The 22,545-nt window shown below is 37.7% G+C and overlaps 1 pseudogene; it reads right to left on the reverse strand.

The window, feature by feature from the left end:
* LOC101107868 (uncharacterized) overlaps positions 1-21,668 on the reverse strand; it is a 56,756-nt pseudogene extending 35,088 nt beyond the window's left edge.
* Between the last annotated feature and the right edge of the window lie 877 nt (positions 21,669-22,545).

Consider the following 22,545-nt stretch of genomic DNA (forward strand, 5'->3'; position numbering starts at 1 on the left):
GTCATGAAGGAAAGAGAAACTTAAATGACATCTTTCAAGTATAATAGGAAATGTAAATACCAGATCCATTACAACATATCAGATACTGAAGTTATGAAAAATTATCTAAGACAGAGTATATTTCCATCAATTAAGTTACTTCACAAGCAATGTTGACACAGGACAAGTAAGGAACAAAGGTGACTGATTCTAATCACATAGTTGATATAATTATGTGTATTAACATAAAGTCATTAATAGAATAAATGAACAACTGTGTGTTTCCATTCAACATAATATTGCATATTCATAAGTCTCTTCAAATCTGGTTTTCTCCCTACTAATTATTTTTCTTTCTCCCCTAAACTTCGGACATTATTTCCCATATACCATAATTGACATGATCTATTCTCATATCTCCCCTGTTTGATTTAAAATTAGAATGTGTGTGTGTATAGCATGTTTGAAATTCCTTTTCTCCATTTTGTCATTTAAGCTTCACTCTTCCATTAAGCTACAATTTAAATCCATTTTTTAAGACTGTGCAGTAGTAATCATTTGAATGCTTGCATAATATGGCAATAATAATTTTTTAGTGTATGGCTTGGCTTTAAAATTATTTTTGAAGTGACTAAAATATTCCAGACATTTTATGGAGCATGGAAGCTACCAAGATGAAAATGACAAATATAGTCCCTGAAGTATAGATATAGCTGGGCCAATAATCAAGAATATAAATATTTTAAGTGAATGCTAACTGCTTTTGAGAAGATAGAATATTGAGACAAATATTATTCGGAGACAGAATGTTAAATTGGCTAGCATCCTTAAGATTGGGTCATAGAGAAATGCTCTTTTAAAGGCATGATTAGTTTTAGACTCCACACAATAGCTACTGGAACTCAATAAATAAATTCCTCAAGGTAGCAGGATAGAAGATTAAATCACAGAAATCAATTGCATTTCTTTATACTACCAATGCAATATCAGATATAAAAAGAAAAAAATCATTTTGAAATTTACATTAAAAAAATAGAATACTAAGGAGGGACTTCCCTGGTTATCCGATGGTTAAGAATCTACCTTCCAATGCAGGGGCCATGGGTTTGATCCCTCGTTGGGAAACTAAGATCCCAGATGCCATGGACTAGGCAATTAACCCCACATGTGGCAACCACTGGGTTTGCTCACTACAACAAAGATCCTGTGTGCCACAGCTAAAACCCAATGCAGGCATTTATATATATATATATATATATATATATATATATATATATATATATATATATATATATATATATATATATATAGAGAGAGAGAGAGAGAGAGAGAGAGAAAGAGAGAGAATAGGCAAGTAATAGATTGGGAGAAATGTTTATAACATACATGTGGATCCCAAAATATTTAAGTTTAAACAAAAGAACTCTGATGTTAAAGATACAAACCAGAAAATGAACAACAATTACAATTTCATGAAGAAAGATTTTATGGAGGAAAATGGCAAATAAGTAAACTAGCATATGAAAAAATATTCAATATCTTTAATGAAATATAATTAAATCCATAATGAGACAGAGCCTCACATCCAACTGAACGATGGTAAGGAATGTAACAACCAGAACTCTACATTGCTTGAGGGAGTGTAAAACAATCATTTTAGCAAACAATATGGTAACATTATACAGTTAAAAATATACCTTTTCTATAACTCAACATCTTTACCGCTAAGCATATATCCAGGAGAAATAAAATCAAATGCCAATATAAAGAATTTTACAATAATATTTCTGGAAACTCTATTCATAATCAAACATAAAGCAGAAGACAACCTAAATGTCTCTTATCTGGTATAAATGTATATATTCATACAATGTACTACAAATATGGACTTAAAAAGGACAAATTACTGATTCATATAACATTATAATATACAGCCTTATCATACTCCTTTCTTTTATATTTCAGAAATATCAAATGATAAAATATGAACTCTTCTGCTATTGTGAAATTTAATGCTATGGGATTTATAATGTTATGTGTGCATTGCTCAGTCATGTCCAACTCTAATATACAGGTTACCTACTGGCTCAGATAGTAAAGAATCTGCCTTCAATGCTGGAGACCTGGGTTTGATCCCTGGGTCAGAAGATCCCCTGGTGAAAGAAATGGCAACCCACTCCAGTATTCTTGCCTGGAGAATTCCATTAATAGAGGAGCAAGGCAGGCTACAGACCAAGGATTTGCAAAGAGTTGGACATGACTGAGTGACTAACACACACACAACATTATAAATCCGCAGCATTAAAATTCACAAAAGCAGAGGACTTCATAGTTTATCATTCCATATTTCTGAAATTTAAAAGAAAGTATGGCAGGCTGCATATTGTCATCTTGCTTACTTAACATATATGCAGATTACATTATGTGAAATGCTGCGCTGGATGAATCACAAGCTGGAATCAAGACTGCTGGGAGAAATATCACAATCTCTGATATGCAGATGATACCACTTTAATGGCAGAAGAACTAAAGAGCCTTTTAATGAAGGTGAAAGAGGAGAGTGTAAAAGCTGGCTTAAAACTCAACATTAAGAAACTAAGATAATGATATCCAGTCCCATCTCTTCTTGGCAAATATATGCGGAAAAAGTGGAAACAGTGACAGATTTTATTTTCTTGGGCTCCAAAATCACTGCAGACAGTGACTGCAGCCATGAAATTAAAAGAAGCTTACTTTTTAGAAGGAAAACTATGACAAAATTAGATAACATATTAAAAATCAGAGACATCATTTTGCTTACAAAGGTCCCTATTGTCAAAGCTATGGTTTGTTCAATAGTCATGTACAGATGTGAGATATGGACCATAAAGAAAGCTGAGTGTTGAAGAACTGATGCTTCTGAACTGTGGTGCTGGAGAAGACTCTTGAGAGTCCCTTAGACAGAAAGGTGATCAAATCAATAAATCCTAAAGAAAATCAACCCTGAATATTCATTGGAAGGACTGATGTTGAAGTTGAAGCTCCAGTACTTGGTTACCTGATGCAAAGAATCAACTCTTTGGAAAAGACACTGATAGTGGGAAAGATTGAAGGCCAAAGGAAAAGAGCCAGCAGAGGATGAGATGGTTAAAGAGCATCACTGAGTCAACGGACATGAATTTGAGCAAATTTAGGTAGATAGTGAAGGACTGAGAAACCTAGCCTGCTATGGTCCACAGGATCACAAAGAGTTGGACACAACTTAGCAACTGAACAACATATTTCTGAAATTTAAACCTGTCAAAACTATTTTATGGTGAAAGAAAGCAGAAGAGAATTTTCTACCAATGATTTAGTCAAAATGAAGACAGTATTGATTGGATACTGAGATAAAGGGAGTTATGTCTATATTTCAATAAAAGCACACTCTACATGGATGTATCCATTTACCAAAGCATATAGTACTTATATTTAATATCTATTCTTTTTAAAGTATGCAACATATACCTCAACAAAGCAAAGCATTGGGAAGATATTTCAATAAGGACATTCTAAGAAAAGTGCTCCAGAAAGATCAATTAAGATGAAAACACAGCCCCTTACTGTGTTTCTGTGCATTTCATCAAGTCCAAAACTTGATATTTTATACATTACATTCCATCTATACTTTCCTCCACAGTGATATTTCTCAGGCAACATTCCCATCTCTCTTCTGATCCATTCTCCCCCCTCCACCCTTTTTAACTGAATGCTTATCCTCAGCATGAAGCAGGCTTCAATTTCTAAGAAAAATCTACCTCCCCCAACTTCATATCATTCTTGTTTTCTCATTTCCCACACTGAAATCTCAAGTCTCCCTATAAATCCAATCCCCTTATAGGACTGAAAATGAGAATACTGTATTCTTCATTGATAACAATGAAATCTTTGAATTATCCTAAATTCATTTTCTCACACTCTATGTCAATTTCTTCAGCAAATCTTGTCGACTCAACCCTGGAAATACTTCCAATTTTTATCAGCAATTTACTGCTCTCATCCACCACAAACACTAGGACCAAAGGCAATGTTATCTAGATCGTTGGTTATTCTCACAGCCTAAGTGGTTTCCTGGCTTCCACTCATCAACTTTTCTGTCTGTTGACAGCTCCAGCACCATAGCCAGGATAGTCTCCTTACCATGCATGTGTGCCCAGTCACTTCAGTTGTGTCCAGCTCTTTGCAACCCCATAGACTGTAGCCCACCAGGCTCCTCAGTCCATGACATTCTCCAGGAAAATATGCTGGAGTGGGTTGCCATTTCCTTCTTTACAGGATCTTCCTGAACCAGGGATGGAACCCAGGTCACTGATTCTTCACTGATGGAGCCATCAGGAAAGCCCATCTCCTTACCCTATCCCTGCTCTATTTCAAATTCTCTAAGGGCAGTGTAGAGCTGACCTTATCATCATGACCTACAATCCTTCCTCCATCTGAGATCTTTTCCATTCTGAGCATGTCTTCTACTACACTGAGCCTTACTGGCTCCTTTGTTTTTCTTGGGCCACAGTTTTGAGTAGTTTTTCTCTGTTTCCTCCTTTAAGACTTCAATCAAATGTCTCCATCTCAGTGATCTTGACAAGGACAGTTTTGGTGGAATATTAGGTGTAAAATGCTGATTAAAGTGGGCTGAAAAGAAAAGTGGTAAAGAAGAATTTGAGACCAAAGGTAGACTATCCCTTGAGGAACTTGACCTAAGTAAGAAACAGAAAGATAGTTTTTCGTTGTTTTGTTTAAGTGGTGGGGTTAAAGAAAAACTTATTTTGATGTCTGTTAAAAAAGTAAGACCTATCACCATAGGTGTCAAGAGTATCACAGTAGGTGAGAGCTATCAGGCTCAACTTTAAATACAGAAAAAAAAAAAATAGGGGTTAATAGCCAAGGAGAATTTGGTGTGTGTGTGGTGGGGGGGGGGAGGGGGAGGTGATTTGTTAGATGGGAAATTACTGAGAGGAAGCATAAAGAGTAGAGAGATTCACTGTAAACTGATCTAACAAAATTCTTCCTTGAAGGTATGTCATGGTGATCAGATATCACCTATGAGATGATGTGGGATAGAAGAATTTAATTAGATGTTGAGGATGATCTGATAACAGAGGTTGGAGAATTCTCTCCAAATTGCATTAGCAGGATTCTTGCCAAAATTGCCACTGCTTTGATTAGTTTTTGGTACAGTTACCATTTTTCACTATTTGGTAAATAAAACTACATTTACTTCTAAAGTATTTGTTTTTCTCATTTATCAATGGAATTAAATATTTATAAAAGGTTAAATCTTTGTGTTTATTATTTTCAGAATAGAATTTTAACAATAATTCTTATATAAGTAAAGGACAGAATACAAAGAAAGTTTCTTCCTTTGCAACAAAGATTATAACCACATCAGAATATGGTAAGGATCCTTCAGGTCTCTCTTGTGTCTGTCTTGTAAAATAATTTCCCAAGACAACATGATTTTCTTTAAGTGACTCTTCAGTTTTACTTACATGTCACGGGCACAGAAATGTAAATAACTTTGCAAACAGAACAAGTTCTGGAGACTGAGACTCTTAAACTAACTTTACTTAGCTGTTAACTTTACTTAACTTTACTTAGCTCTTAAATTCTTTGAGATACCTGAAGCAAAATTATGAGTGATAGTTGTCCTTCACTCAGAATTCTAGGTTAAGAGGCACCTAAGGCATGGAGGAGTTATAGTGAATAGCACAAGTTCTGCTGGGCTATGATTCAGCATGTGTTCCCGGCTATTTCTTTGTTGTCAATTACAGAAAATGATATGCATTTGTTACATACTGATGTTGATGCTCTCCAGAGATTCTGACAGAGATGAAGAAATAAATAATTTGAGGTGAGTATATTAAAAGTGACTCTCATGTTGACATAACCATTTTATGGTTTTAACAGAGAACTATCTATATCTGGTTAATAATATCATTTTCATGTTGAGTTTCCTGCATTCTTGAACTAAAATACAAACAGCCTTTCAGAACAAAGGTTTTGACTGTGCCTTTTATGTGAGTAGAGCTTACTCTGGTAGGTTGGGAATTCATTAGGTGAATTGACACTGCAATTGGTTGTCTTCAATTGGAAAAAAAGAAAACATGAAAATTCTGTGAAATATTGATGTTCTTTTTTGAAACCTTTTTTAAAGAAAAACTGTGAAGCAGCATAAATTAAAGGTGACTCTTCCTCCCTTTATGGAATCCCTTGATTTTGCTTTCAGGCAACTGAACATTTCCTGGCAAATTTAAATAGAAAGGGATTTATTAGCCAGTATTAGGGCTTCCCTGATATCTCAGTTGGTAAAGAATCCTCCTGCAATGCAGGAGACCAGGGGTTGATTCCTGGATCTGGAAGAACCCCTGGAGAAGGGATAGGCTTCCCAATCCAGTATCCTTGGGCTTTCCTTGTGGTTCAGCTGGTAAGGAATCTGCCTGCAAAGCTAGGAGACCTGGGTTTGATCCCTGGGTTGGGAAGATCACTTGGAGGAGGGAAAGGCTACCCACTCCAGGATTCGGGCCTGGAGAATTCCATGGACTGTATAGTCCATGGGGTTGCAAAGCGTCGGGCACAACTGAACAGCTTTCACTTCACTTTGGTCATTAGGAGGATAAAAAATCATTGGAAGTATATTAAAATAAATGTTCTGGCCACATTTCCAGGAATGATTTCACTTCCAAATAAAACTGCCTCTACCATGATTATAAGCTCCACTGTAGAAAAAGAAAAAAAAAATCAAAAATCTTAGAATCATAAAGCAGAGTTGACCTAACTGCACTTTTTTATTTTTATTTTTTCCTCATCTGTGTCAGTACAAGGGACGTCTCAACTCCTTCCTCCCTGTTCCAGTAATTCAAATTTAAATTTATACTATTTGAGTAACCAAAGTATATCCAGAAAATTAGCTGCAAAGGCATTTGACAAATAATTTTAGATCCTCAGCATCTTCTGGAAATGAATTTAGGCTTCCCAGGTGACTCAGTAGTAAAGAATCTACCTGTTAATACAGGAGCCACAAGAGATTCAGTTTCCATTCCTGGGTCGAGAAGAGCTCCTGGAAGAAGAAACAGCAACCCACTCCAGTATTCTTGCCTGGATAATCCCCACAAACAGAGGAACCTGGTGGGCTACAGTTCATGGGACTGCAATGAGTTGGACATGACTGAGCGACTAAGCATGCAGGTATACGAATGAATGTTAAAAGAAAATTCAACTACATCTTAAGCATCAATACATATTACATACCTGTCATATTTTTAACCATACTTTTTAAAGTTAACTATAAATCAAAATTAGACATGAGACCCTGATTTCACTTACTTAAATTATATGATTAAAGATGAGTTTTTGTGAATAATAAAAAAATATCATATCAAATTGTGAACTATAAGAGGCAGATCGACTCTGTAGCCCTAATTTCCTTAATGTTTCTATTTTTGAGTAAATATGATCATCTTTGTTGTTTATATAACAAACAGAACTAGAAAAATTCATTGACCTAATTTTCTGTTATTGCTAATTCTATTTTGACCGGTGCTAAAACTTTCATGGCAACCGTAACTGGAGTCTAGGACTTTTATTAAACAAGATGTATTTTCCTACAATAATATTTTTTCTTATCTATATCAGGGTCCCAAGACCCATCTCAGCCTTCATAATTTACTTGAAGACTTTACTAGTCATAATAAATCTGTTATTACCATGGTTACAGTTTATAACATAACATAGGACACAGTTCAAAATCAGCAAAGTGAAAAGGCACATGGGGGGAAGGCCAGAGAAACCAGGTACAAGCTTTCAGGTGTCCCTGACCAGTGGAGTCATAAACGCATAGATTTAATTCTCCCAGCAGCAGTTATAGTACACATGAAGTACTGACACGTGACTGACTTCAGTTTCTCAGACTGCATCCAAACTTCATCCCAAAGAAAAACTAAGCATTCACCACAAATCACATCATTAGGATAAATTTATCTGGCCAGGCTGGTAAGGCTTGGTCCAAGGCCTCAGGAATGAAAAAAACTAATAATAATCTTACCAAGCAGAGCATCCTAAGAGATCAGAGGGTAGGTTCAGAGCCAGCCAAGGGCTCATTCTGAAGACAGACTTTTCACCACAATCAGGAATGTGTTGGACTTTTATAACCCAGGTCTGCTGAGTTGCCTCTTTCCAGGTCATCATCCTTAATTAGTTCACTTTTCCCCAACAGATTTAATGAGATGTTCCTATTTAAGAAGATAAATAATTTCTTTGAATCCACAGAACTCAAAAACATTGTTTCCTTTATTTAAAGAAATAATCCATTTAATCATATAAATTTATTTTTTTCTTTTAAAGTTTCATTTTACTTTGATTACACACACTCCCCCCTCCCCTTTTCTTAACATAAAAGAAATCCATGGCTCTCTAACAGTCAAATGAACCATTTGAAATGACAATGGAAGAAAACATCTGTGTAAAATAGCCCCTGGGGGGGAAAAAAAACAAAAAAGACTAAATAGACTGAAGTGACTCAGAAATGTACAAGATGAGATAAAATTTGTCAGCCTTCCTGAACTGATCAATATAATTAATAAAAATTCCCCTAAATTAGATAAGCAATGAGGACTTACTCTTTAGCACATGTAACTATATTTAATGCCTTATCATAACCTATAATAGAAAAGAATCTGAAATAGAACACATAAATATATGTGTAAAAATCAGTGTTTTCTGTACACCTGAAACTGACAGCACTGTAAATCAACTATACTTCAAATAAAAAAAAAAAAATTTAACTCCCTTCAAAAAAAGCAGCAGAAGACACTTATTTCTTCAGTAATGAACTCTTTATACATGAACCAATGCTGGCTGAATTTGAATAACTTACTTGAAGAAACAGTGTTCGTATCTGATCACAGGAAAAAAAAAAAAAAAAAAAAAGATTTGCTCTTACTACTGCCTTATCCTGGATTTGGTGATTAGTACCAAATAAGTGATCCTTGAGAAAATAAAATATAAGCTTGACAATCTGAAATAAGATAAGTGTATAGAAATGTTTAAATCTAAATGGTAGGAATAATTAAAGAAAAGTTATATCAAAGTGGCACACACAAAGAAAAAGAATTAGAGAATATCAGAACAGCAAGTGAGTTCTATGTACCTAAAAGAAGCATCAATAAAGAAGTGCTAAAAACAAAAGATAGATTTACCCAGAATTAATGTTCTTCCTGTTTTTAATTTCTATAGTTATTTGGTAATCCAAGCTTCTGAGTAAAACATGTCTGTGAATTTGACTGAAAGTGGGATACATTTCCTGACTCATATATACATTCCAAAATATGAAATATTTGTAGATTGACATTATATTCATTGAAATACCATGAATGTCACACATGAAAAACCTTAAATATCTTCTAGGGCAGTTTTGGTTTCCTATTGAAGGAGGAACCAGACAGAACAGGCTCCATCTTGAAAGCAGGACTCCATCTTGAGCTGGACTGTGGACTTTGAGCTATATGCCCAGTATCTAGGAAATGACATACCAAATGGAAAACCAGGCCCCAGGGATGGAAGAACCCCAGGACTCATACCTAGACTCTCCATTGTCTAAAAGAATACCCTAATTATCTGTGTAACCAAATAGAATCATAAATTCTATTATGCTTATTGGGGTATGACCACAGGCCTATTGACAATTGTCCACTGTTAACTACCTAGGCTTAAGGCATATGAATCACGGGTTAACTTTGATTGTATCTTTCTCTTCCTTTGTTCAGACTAGTTTCAGGGAATTTGGGGAGGTGGGTTTGGGCACGTACACTTAGGGTATATAAGGTTTTCACAAAAACTGGTTGGGGTTCTTGGCTAAGAGGAGACTGCCTTGGGCCCACAGGTGTAATAAACCACACTTCACTATCTGCATTGTCCTTCTGAGTGAGTTTGTTTCCCGGAACATGTGGCTACAACATTTGGTGCGTTAGCTGGGAAACTCCTCACTTTGAAGAGATAGGCCTCATTTGAGGCCACCCGGAGGCTCTGTGGCTAGAATCTCCTAGGGAGGGAAGGCGCCTCACCTCTTGGGAAGTATTCAGCCTTTCAATGCCTTGTTTCTTCACTTCGGCAGGTAGTGAACAGCAGCAAGGGAACTGGTGCTCAGGTGAGGAGGAACCCATCTGTCAGGGTGCAAGAGGGGGCCTGATCACCCACCTGGGAGGGACTAGAAGGAGTGGGGACCCACAGGAGCCTGGAATAGACAGGTGGCAGTTGCTTGGTACACAGGTAGACAAGCGTGTTAGGGCTTAGGAAGGAAATTTGTGAAGGTCATTTAGGAGGTGGTGTCCACGCCATCTTGGGGAAAATTATTACTAAGCAATTGCCAAGGGATTTTTAGGGGAAGAAACTTGGTCCTTGTGTGCTCATATTCTACCCTCCCCCAGGAGGTGTCCCATCTGCTGTGAAATTCTTGACCTCCTCGGAACTGTCAGGCTAGAAGGAGAGGGATACATATGGGAGTACGAATTGGCTTTTCCAGAGATGGCCTAGGACGTGGAATAATTAACCCATCTGTGTTTTCATCTGCACCTGATCAAGTCCACAAAAGCAGAATGGATTTTGAAAGTTAAGGGAGAAACAACCATGGACCATGTGGTGTTCTGGTTTGGCTGTGCTGACTGGCAGGTGAAGACACACCGATCCCCCTTCTCACTCTAGGATCTAGCAGGTAAGGCTCTTCTCACCCCAGTTAGGAAGGAGGTGGAATGGCAATTTAAGTGTTTCATTGAGTAGAAATATTAGAAGTAAATAGGGTACCAAGAACTTCATAGACAGAATGAAAAGGAAAAGTAGAAGAAAGTCCGAGAAGGTAAGCAAGATGGGGGGAAGTGAATGTAAGGCAACTGTATTGAAGCACATGATTAAAAAGTTAAAAAGGTGGAGCCTGGTGGGCCGCAGTCCATGGGGTTGTGAAGAGTCGGACACGACTGAGCGATTTCACTTTCAATTTTCACTTTCCACTTTCATGCATTGGAGAAGGAAATGGCAACCCACTCCAGTGTTCTTGCCTGGAGAATCCCAGGGACGGGAGAGCCTGGTGGGCTGCCATCTATGGGGTCGCACATAGTTGGACATGACTGAAGCGACTTAGCAGCAGCAGCAGCCACAGCCATATCATCTGTAGAATGAGAATAGTTTAAAGTATGCATCATACAACAAAGGATCAGATAAGAGAAAAGAGAGCAAGAATGGAAAAAAAAAGAAAAGATCAGCAGATATCTGAGTGTAAAATATTTTAAAAATTGTCTTGCTGAATTTACTATGTAATAAAAATTTTGCCACAGTATTTCCATGAGCTAAAGAGATTATTTCTCTTGCAAATTCATATTTGAAAGTATGAAAAGAAAGAGAGAATTAACAAGTATTAATTATTAGTTGGGCTTCCAATTAATTACTCAAACGGTAAAGAGTTTCTGAAGTTCAGGAGATTTGGGTTTAATCCCTGGGTTGGGAAGATCTCCTGAAGAAAGGAAAGGCAATCCCCTCCAGTTTTCCTGCCTGGATAATTCCAGGTCACACAAAGTTGGACACAGCTCAGCAACTAATAAACACAATTATTAATTAGGGATAACCTGGTGGCTCAGTGGAAATAACTCACCTACCAGTGCAGGAGATGTAGGCTCTATCCCTGGGTGAGGAAGATCCCCTGAAAAAGGAAATGAAACAGTAACTCACTCCATTATTCTTAACTGTAAAATCCCATGGACATAGAGCCTGTCAGGCTATAGTTTGCAGGGTCGTAAAGAGTCAGAAAAAATGACTAAACAACTTCACCAATTGTAACTAAGCAGAGCATAAAATCTTAGGGTTGATTAAACAATAGTTAACAGTTGCAAATTGACAAGAAACCATTGATTGGCGGTCTCTAGAGTAGGAACCATTCACCCCTTTGGCTAGAGAAGAAAATTTTAGAAATTCTATTCACATTAACATATTTAGTGTTATAGGTACTTAGTTTAAAATTTAAAATAATTAATCAACTTTATGTACATTTATCATCTGATTTTTAAATGAGCTTTAATAAAACAGAGAAGTTTATAATAGAATAAAAATGCATGTTAAGAGTGAAAGTATCTCTAGTGTAAATATATTCTATTAGTTTTCTTTTATATAGCCCTTGTACAAATAAAACAACTGGTAATAGATTATAAGATTATTCTTGGGTTCTATTTTTCTTGGTTTATGATAAAGGAGTAATATATCATTTACATGGAATAACATTAAAGAAAATGATAGGAACTAAATGATTTCTTAAAAACTCAAACTATGTGTTTGTATCACTATAGGTAATATACTATCCTACTGTATAGGAGTCTACATCAGCTTATGGAACAATGAATAGTTTAAATTGTGACGAGGGATGGAGTAAAAGAGAAAATAAAAATTCTTAAAACAATGGATTCTTTGCTACCTATGAACTATAGCAAACTAAGGAAACTGTCATCAACAATATGCTCTAGAGATAACCTTTAATCATTTCAGGATCACATGAACTTTGAAAATGTCAAGGAACAAGTACTATAGCCTTTTCAGAATGGAATTTGGGTGCCTGTAGTCATCCCAGGAAGAGTTTTAAAGAAATCATTGTCGCGTTTTTCAACAAATGCAGTTAGAATACGAAATTGGATTTTTCTATCGGATAGGTATACAATCAAAAGACCTTTGTAGTCAATCTATTAAACTTTCTATTTATCATATGAGATTTAGGAAAGTATAGTATTTAAGTATTGTGCATAATATAATGAATTTTAATTATCTTGAAAAAGCAATGGTACATTGAAAAGTAATTTAAAATTAATTCTCAGTTGTAACTTGGTTGATTCAAGGAGAAAAAGAGATCTCTTTTTCTCTGAACATCTTTATATAACAAAATGGCTATTGCTGTACTACGTTTTCATCTCCTTTTCAAATATTTATAAGCAAACACAAATAAAACATGGAATGAATCTTTGATAATATTTGTTTTGCTTGATTGAACTGTTCTTAAGGTCCAAGTAAATGAAAGATTAGTAGGAGGAGGTGGAGGAAGAGGATGGGGAATGGAAACTGTTTTGCGTTTTTGAATAATGACATTAAGAAAAAAAAAAAACAGTATACTATTGCTACATCAATTCTTTCTTAGTAGAGTTATGTCTTAGAGTAGTTACAACATAAAGTACTTTTGGTCTGAAATTATTTATAGCAATAGCCTAATCATTAGGGTCTACCATACCGCCTTTATATATTTTTTAAGATCCAAATTCTAAATGTACTATAATGCATATAACTACATACTTATAAGACAACTTTTGATTCATTGACAATGGCTTTGAGTTAATGATTTCATAAATATAAATTGATACATAATTTTGCAATGATGTTTATTATTCCTGGTATCATACAAAGGTTGTTATGGCTTGAATATTTGTATACTCTTAAAATTTATATGTTTAAATTTTAATGCCCAATGTATTATTATTAGGAGGTGAGTCTTCTGGGAGGTGCTTAGGTTATGAAGGTCAAGTCCTGATTGATGGGATAGTTGTTATTTTGTTTAGTTGTTCAGTCATGTCCAACTTTTTGAGACCTTGTGGACCATACCCTGCCAGGCTTTTTTGTCAAAGGAATTTTCTGGGCAAGAATACTCAAGGGGGCGGCCATTTCCTCCTCCAGGTGATCTTACCAAGCCAGGGATTAAATCTGTCATCTGCTTTGGCAGGAGGATTCTTTACCACTGAGCCACCAAGAAAGCCTTCATGAGTGGGATAATTACCCTTTAAAAAACACCACAGAATTTTCTTGCCCTTTCCACAAAGTGAGGAAACAGTGAGGAGTTTGAAGTCTACAACCTAGAAAAGTGTCTTCACTACAACCTAACCATATCAGTACACCTTGGACTTCCCTGACTCCAGAATTATGGCAAATAAATTCCTGTTGTTTATAAGTTACCTTTCCTATGGTATTCTGTTATAGAAGTCTGACTAGACTAAGACAAGTATGTTCCTGGGTTAAAATCTCAGCTAAGATAGAATCTAGTGACTATATTCACTTTTGGCACCAGGGATTCTCAAAGTAGACAAGCTTATTCTCCAGAGGTTCTTATTTATTTGTTCATCCAGTATTCACTAAACATACTTAGAAATAAACAAAAAAGTTTGTTGCATACAAAAGAATTTTTCACATATGTATAGATAAGAGTGGGGCTCAAAGAATGAGTAATACAGTGACAATGTAACTGCTAATAGAAATAATAGAAGCTGGTATTTAGGGAAGGAGTTTGCTATGACCTCAATATAACATTCTGGTAAGAATCTTTTAGATCAATGATTTTCAATGTCACACTTTGAGTGACAACTTTTGTTCCCAAATTTCCTGACTGTAGAGGAATTAGAAAGAGTTTCTAGTATGCTAAGAGGCCAGTGTCTGTCTCAGAGAGAGCAGACTGTCAATTGTTAAAGGACAGCCAACACCCAAGATCTTTTATCCATTTTGTGAATATACTGCTGGCCACATTCCCTCATCAGTATCTAAGGGAGATGAAGGTGGAAATTGGCCTATTTTCTAAAGGAAATTACCCTACAAGTTGTATCAGAATTGGCACCTTGGAGATTCTGCTTCAGGCAAAAAGCTTTGGAAAGGAATAGCCCGACTAACTTTATTTTCCAGAGTTTTGTTATACATACACAGACAAGTGGCACCACAGAAAGTATGAACTAACAGATCATATTTGTGCAATGAAAGGGTGCTTTATAATTTATACAATTAAAGTGTATTGAAATGCGTTTTCAGTAAACCTGATGCAGTCAGCATCCAACATTAGAATTCACCCATTACAGATATATTTAAAGGCTTATATATTCCTTTCCTGAATAAATTCTCCTGTCTGGAAAGAAATATGTGCTTAGTGTCTCAGCTGTGTCTGACTCTTTGCGATCCTTTAAACTGTAACCCGTCAGGCTCCTCTGTCCATGGGGATTCTCTAAACAAGAATACTGGTATGGGTTGCCATTTCCTTCTCCAGGGGATCTTCCCAACCCAGGGATGGAATTCGTGCCTCCTGTGTCTCCTACATTGAAGGTGACTCTTTACTGCTGAGCCATCCAAGAAGCAAGAAATAGTGATTACCCTTATTCCAATGCATTTTCATGCATATCTTCATATTTTATTACATTTAAATTCATCCCTAATGAATTTAAAATATCCTTGATTAATATGCAGTTTACATTTTTTATCTAAGTTCATTATATCTCTATTTTAAACTTTCTTCACTCTTAATTTGTTAATCTTTTTTTTTTTTTACCAGTAGGTACAGCTATAATTTGTTTTTATTTTGACTTCAGTCTACTATTCTACTGCATAAATATTCTACAGTATACTTATCTATTCCACTGGTGTGAACTTAGTCTCCCTTCCCTCACTTTTTCACTCCTATAACTTTTTATTATAAACCTCCATGTTTCTCTGAGTTTATGTAATTACATAACCTGTAACAGGGTTATAGGATATGCATATCTCTACTTTCACTGAATATTTTAATAATACACTCTGAAAGCACTCCAGCGAGTACTCTTGGGAGAAGTCTTAGAATTGATGTGTGTATGTGTGTGCATGTGCATGCACACGTGCGGGTGTTCAGTCACTCAATTGAGTCTGTCTCTTTGTGACTCATGGACTGTAGCCCACAAGGCTCCTCTGTCCAAGAATACTGAAATAGGTTACCATTTCCTACTCCAGGGGACTGGACTGGAAAAAGTTTTCATTCCAATCCCAAAGAAAGGCAATGCCAAAGAATGCTCAAAATTACCGTACAGTTGAACTCATCTCACATGCTAGTAAAGGAATGGTCAAAATTCTCCAAGCCAGACTTCAGCAATATGTGAACCATGAACTTCCTGATGTTCAAGTTTGTTTTAGAAAAGGCAGAGGAACCAGAGATCAAATTGCCAGCATCTGCTGGATCATGGAAAAAGCAAGAGAGTTATAGAAACACATCTATTTCTGCTTTATTAACTATGTCAAAGCATTTGACTGTGTGGATCACAATAAACTGGAAAGTTCTGAAAGAGATGGGAATACCAGACTACCTGACATGCCTCTTGAGAAAGCTGTATACAGGTCAGGAAGTAGCAGTTAGAACTGGACATGGAACTGATTCTAAATAGGAAAAGGAGTACATCAAGCCTGTATATTGTCACCCTGTTTATTTAACCTATATGCAGAGTTCATCATGAGAAACGCTGGACTGGAAGAAACACAAGCTGGAATCAAAATTGCCGGGAGAAATATCAATAACCTCAGATATGCAGATGACACCATCCTATGGCAGAGAGTGAACAGGAACTAAAAAGCCTCTTCATGAAAGTGAAAGTCGAGAGTGAAAAAGTTGGCCTAAAGCTCAACATTCAGAAAACGAAGAACATGGCATCCGGTCCCATCACTTCATGGGAAATAGATGGGGAAACAGTGTCAGACTTTATTTTTTGGGGCTCCAAAATCACTGCAGATGGTGACTGCAGCCATGAAATTAAAAGACTCTTACTCCTTGGAAGAAAAGTTATGACCAACCTAGAAAGTATATTGAAAAGCAGAGACATTACTTTACCGACTAAGGTCCATCTAGTCAAGGCTATGGTTTTTCCAGTGGTCATGTATGGATGTGAGAGTTGGACTGTGAAGAAGGCTGAGCACCGAAGAATTTATGCTTTTGAACTGTGGTGTTGGAGAAGACTCTTGAGAGTCCCTTGGACTGCAAGGAGATCCAACCAGTCCATTCTGAAGGAGATCAGCCCTGGATTTCTTTGGAAGGAATGATGCTAAAGCTGAAACTCCAGTACTTTGGCCACCTCATGAGAAGAGTTGACTCATTGGAAAAGACTCTGATGCTGGGAGGGATTGGGGGCAGGAGGAGAAAGGGACGACAGAGGATGAGTTGGCTGGATGGCATCACTGACTCAATGCACATGAGAGTGAGTGAACTCCAGGAGTTGGTGATGGACAGGGAGGCCTGGTGTGCTGCAATTCATGGGGTCGCAAAGAGTTGGACATGACTGAGCGACTGAACTGAACCGAACTCTAGGGATCTTCCTAACCCTGGGATTGAACCCGTGTCTCCTGTGTCTCCGGCATTGCAGGCAGATTCTTTACCATTTAACTGTGAACCCCTTGATTTGACGAGTATCCTATTAAATATTTAAGCCATAGATGAGGGTATTTTTGGAAACAGACATGCGAATCTATGACTAAACTGGCAGTAAATAAGCTTCCTAAAATATACTGTCTTTAAACACATTTATCTTTCAAAGTAATTGTTCACAACATCCAGAAAACATAATTTCTGATTAAAATCAGGTACCCTTTATTTCTATCACCAATGTACTTGCTGATCCACTAATACTGTTAATTTAGTCAAATTTAAATAATATTAGCAGCAACTATATTTGCATGTATTAGTTTCATTTAATGTGTCTTTGAATATTTAATTACCCAATTATTGGAAAGAATTTTACTCAGGTGTGAATAAAAACCTTACATTTTACAAATTGTTAGTGAGTAAGGAAATATTTCCGATATAATTTTTTCACTATATCCTACACATTTGTGATTACATTTACATTTAAAAATATTTCCTCTGCCATAGCCCCAATGGACTTAATTGATTACAAGCATCCAATTCTAGAAAACTAATATGTCTATTAAAAATATTGAGATTGTACATCTAGACATTTAACTTGTGAATTTATACCTCTTAAAATAATATTAAAATTATATGGAAAATGTATCACTAAGCACTTTTCTTCTGTACATGTCATGACAAATATTAGCATTGTGTGCCTTCAGCATAAATGGAGTTGACAAATTGTCAGAACTCATAAATGAATAGGGTTAAAGAAGTTTCTTGAAATTAAATCCCCTCCTTCCTTGTAGAGGATTTTCTTCTTGAATTACTAACCAACACAATAAAACTGAAGTGTTAATAGTCAAGATTAACAAAAATAATGCTGATCAGATGTTTTTATTGTTTTCACTTCCAAGACTATCACAAATTTGATGTCTTCAGGATTTCATCATTTAGTCAAATATCTTAGAACAAATCAAGCAATTACAAATATAATGAGTTTGATCTTTCATTTAAATCATATGTCTATAGTAACAATTGTGCTAAGAAATGAACAATCATATTTCACTGATTTCCACACAATTAAACTCTCCTAAGGAATTAAAAGATCTGGCTTTAAAAGACCATGCTATTTTGTGAGTTTTAAATCTTTATTTATTTTTCTATTTACTTTTTGTATCTCAGCACTGGAGAGCATATTTTTTAGTTTTAAAATAGAAAGGGCAAATTTCAAAGCAGTTTTTCAACATGTGAGGTTGTGTGAAAAGGAAAATGACTTTCTCTTGTACATGGAATTTGTGTTGCTAATAATCTGACCTTAAAATTGGGAGATTATCCTGAAATATTTCAGTGGGCCCAGTATAACCCTAAATGATTCTTAAAAGTAGAAGAGATAAAAAGAAGAGGAAAACCAGAGAGATTACCACATGAGCAGGACCTGGCCAAACATTGCTGGCTTTGAAAATGGAGGGAGAAGATGGGTCATGAACCAAGGAATGTGGGCAACCTCAAGAAACTAGAAAAGATGAAGATTTTCTCCTAGGCCCTAGAAGGAACATAGACCTGCCCACATGACCCAGAAAGATGTTGTGGGGAGGGAGGTGGGAGGGGGTTCATGTTTGGGAATGCATGTAAGAATTAAAGATTTTAAAATTTAAAAAAGAAAAAAAAATAAATGCAAAAAAAAAATAATAATAATAAAAAAAAATAAAAAGGGCTACATCATAAAAAAAAAAAAAAAACTAGAGATACATTATTAACATCTGACTTTCAGAATTTGAGATAGTAAATTTGTATTGTGTAAGCCACTAACTTTATGACAACTTTTTTACACAAGAAATAGTGTTGTAGTCATGCATTCTGGGAAATAAACTCACTCAGAAGGACAATGCAGATAGTGAAGTTCAGTTTATTACACTGGCAGGCCCAAGGCAGAGTCTCCTTTTAGCCAAAGACCTGAACTAGTTTTTGTGAAAACCTTATATACCCTACGGAGAAGTCAATGGCACCCCACTACAGTACTCTTGCCTGGAAAGTCCCATGGATGGAGGAGCCTGGAGGGCTGCAGTCCGTGTGGTCGCTGAGGGTCAGACACAACTGAGTGACTTCACTTTCATGTGTTGGAAAAGGAAATGGCAACCAACTTCAGTGTTCTTGCCTGGAGAATCCCAGGACTGGAGGAGCCTTGTGGGCTGGCATCTATGGGGTCGCACAGAGTGGGACACAACTGAAGTGACTTAGAAGCAGCAGTATATACCCTAAGCGTACGTGCCCAAACCCACCTCCCCAAATTCCCTGAAACTAGTCTGAACAAAAGAAGAGAAAGATACAATCAAAGTTAACCCATGATTCATATGCCTTAAGCCTAGGTAGTTAACAATGGACAATTATCAATAGGCTTGTGGTCATACCCCAATAAGTATAATAGCATTTATGATTCTATTTGGTTATACAGATAGTTAGGGTATTCTTTTAGGCAATGAAGAATCTAGGTATCAGCCCTGGCGTTCTTCCATCCGGAGGGCCTGGTTTTCCAGTTGGTATGTTGTTTCCATAGATACTGGTCATATAGCTCAAAGTCCACAGTCCGGATCAAGGTGGAGTCCTGCTTTCAAGTTGGAGACTGTTCTGTTTCTTTCTTCACCCCCCCCCCCCCCTTGATGCTCTTAACTCATAGTATGAGCATCACTCATAGAGATACATTGGCTCTCTGACTGCCAATTTGGGAGAACGATACCAACCTCTGGGTTACAAAGTTCATAATACATTGTAAAATGCAGGATCCACAAAGCAGAACTATCAAGGTAACTATAACAATGGTAAACATAGTTTTCCACCAATCAACCTTCACCCAAGATAGGACCGAAGTACAAAAAGAAAGTATCATCAGACACAGCTTTTACCTGACCTTTCAATGTCACCTAGGTTGGCTGATACATTGCCAGATAAATCAGGAGTATATAGACAATATTCAACATTAATTATAGCACAGGTCCCTCTTTGTGCTGAAACTATGGTTAGTTTCAAGATGATACTGGCAAGTCCTTGTAGCAGCAGTTGATTGTAGAGCTTCACCTCTTCTTCTTTAAGATGATCTTGGTTTCACAGGGATCAGTGCGGTCCTTTTGTATAGTCCACTTGGCATCCTCTAGGTCTGTGTAGTATGCTCTCTTCATCCTCATATGGAGGAACCAGGGAGTGATACCTGCAACTTTAACTGCCGTAGGGCTGGTTAAAACAACAGTAAATGGACCCTTCCAATACGGGGCCAAGGAGTCGTGTTTCTAGTCCATGACCCACACCTGATCCACAGGCACAAATTTGTGAATCTGTTCCCCAAGGGGGAACGATACCCTTTCTTGTACAAACTTAGTTACCTGGTTTATTACCTTACACAGTTCTAGCTGCTGTGAAATCCCATCTCCCCTTACCTGAGGCAAATTTGTTGACATCTGTTTTATTATGGGAGGGGCCTCCCATACACAATTTCATAGGAGAATAGCCTTGGGACCATGGGGTCATCCTGAGTCTGAGCAGAGCCATTGGCAGCAAGTCCACCCAGGAGCAGTCAGTCTCTATGATCCACTTGGAGAGTCTCTTTAAGTGTCCAGTTGGTTCATTCCACCATCTCAGAACTCTGGGCCTATATGCAGTGTTCATTTTTTTTTTTTTTCATTTTCTATTTGATGTCTAAAGTTTAGCTTAGTTGTACTAAATCAGCTATGAAAGCCAGGCAGTTGTCTGGTCCAATGCTTGTAGGAAATCCAAATCTGGGAACTATTTCCTTAAGCAGGCACTGGGCTACTTTTGATGCTCTTTCAGTCCAAGTAGGAGAAGCTTTTACCCATCCCGAGAACGTACATACCATGACCAGCATGTAACGGTGCTGTCGGTGAGGTTTCATTTCAGCGAAGTCCACTCCCAGGTGTTCAAAGGGCAGCGTGCCTTTCAGCTAAATACCCAGATGTTTTTGTCTGAATACCTGAGAGGCAGCATTAACCTGTGAGCAGGCAGTATGGCCTAGGTGGGTCTCTTGGTGTGTTTGGCTTAGCCAAGTGTGTGCCAGCTCCTCCAATACCAATAATTCTGCTTTGGCTAACCTGACAGCCATTGTCTTTTTTTATCAGGCTAGTGCCATCAGTATATAGGACCCAATTGGGGTCTGGAACCTTGTGTCCTTCTTTAAAACAAACCCCAGATACCTTACCTCCTCCTTGCAGATTTGTGCCTTCTTCTTCAACACCCGGTAACCTGCTTCTGTCAGCAGCTGGAGCAGTGTTTTTTTTCCCTTCCCAGCATTTTTTCTTGGTCTTGGGAGACAGCAGCAGGTCATCCACATATTGTAGGAGCCAACATCTGTACTTTTCCAGGTGGAATGAGTCCAGGTCAGAAGCCAAGGCTTCCCCAAAGATGGCTGGGGAATTCTTAAACCCTTATGGGAGAGTCCAGGTGAGCTGCTGTTTGGTGCCCCTGCCTGGATCTTCCTATTCAAAGGCAAAGATGGGCTGTGACACTGGGGCGAGACATATGCAGAAGAAGGCATCCTTGAGATCTAGGCAAGTACAAACTTTAGTCCTTGGTGAGAGGAGACTAAGTAAGGTATAGGGGTTTGGAACAGTGGGGTGTAAAGTCACAGTAGCCTGGTTGACTAGCTTGAGATCCTGTACAGGCCTATAGTCCTGTCCTCCTTTTTAACTGGCAGGATTGGTGTATTCTAAGCTGACTAGCACTCTGCCAGAATGCTCACTTGTTTCAATCTATTGATGTGGGGTAGTATGTCGGCCTGGGCCTCTATTTAGCCAGCCTGGTTGAGGCGGGGGTTCGGAGGGGGGGGTGTTGTTTTCTGTCCAGTCCTCAGGGAATAATTGAGTTAGCTCTCTTTCATGCTCTTCCGGCCCACCTAGTTCTTCTTTCGGAGGCCCATGCAACCTCCACTCATCTTGAGGGTGTATTGAGAGAGAGCAAATAAGTCATAGTATCCATCCGGATGGTGGGCCTCTCCTCTGAGAAGAAAGTCACTTCTGCTCCTAGTATGGAGAACAAATGTCTTCCCAACAGGGGTACTGGGCACTCAAGAATGTTTGCCCCTCCCCCCACTTTTAAGGTTACCATGGGTTCTTGGGGACCTAATACCTCTGAGCCCCAGCAGCCCTATTTAATTTCCAAGTCAGCAAGCCCCACAACTGTGGGAGCTCCCTTCTCCTTCCTTGCCTTAGAGCATTCATTCTTTCAGTCGCCAAAACCTTGGCACCGAGCACACTGGTTTGGCTGTAAAGGGGCTGGGGCCTCCTTTGGGACCGTTTGAAGGACTGTCCTGTCCCTGGGGCAGAGGAGGTTTTCTGGAGGGCCCGAGATAGATTTTCCCAGAGCAGCAGCTAGCATTGTAAATCTCTTGTCTGTTCTCTTTAGCTCCCTCCGGC

This window comes from Ovis aries, chromosome 6 (genome assembly GCF_016772045.2).
Source record: "Ovis aries strain OAR_USU_Benz2616 breed Rambouillet chromosome 6, ARS-UI_Ramb_v3.0, whole genome shotgun sequence".
Classification (NCBI taxonomy): domain Eukaryota; kingdom Metazoa; phylum Chordata; class Mammalia; order Artiodactyla; family Bovidae; genus Ovis; species Ovis aries.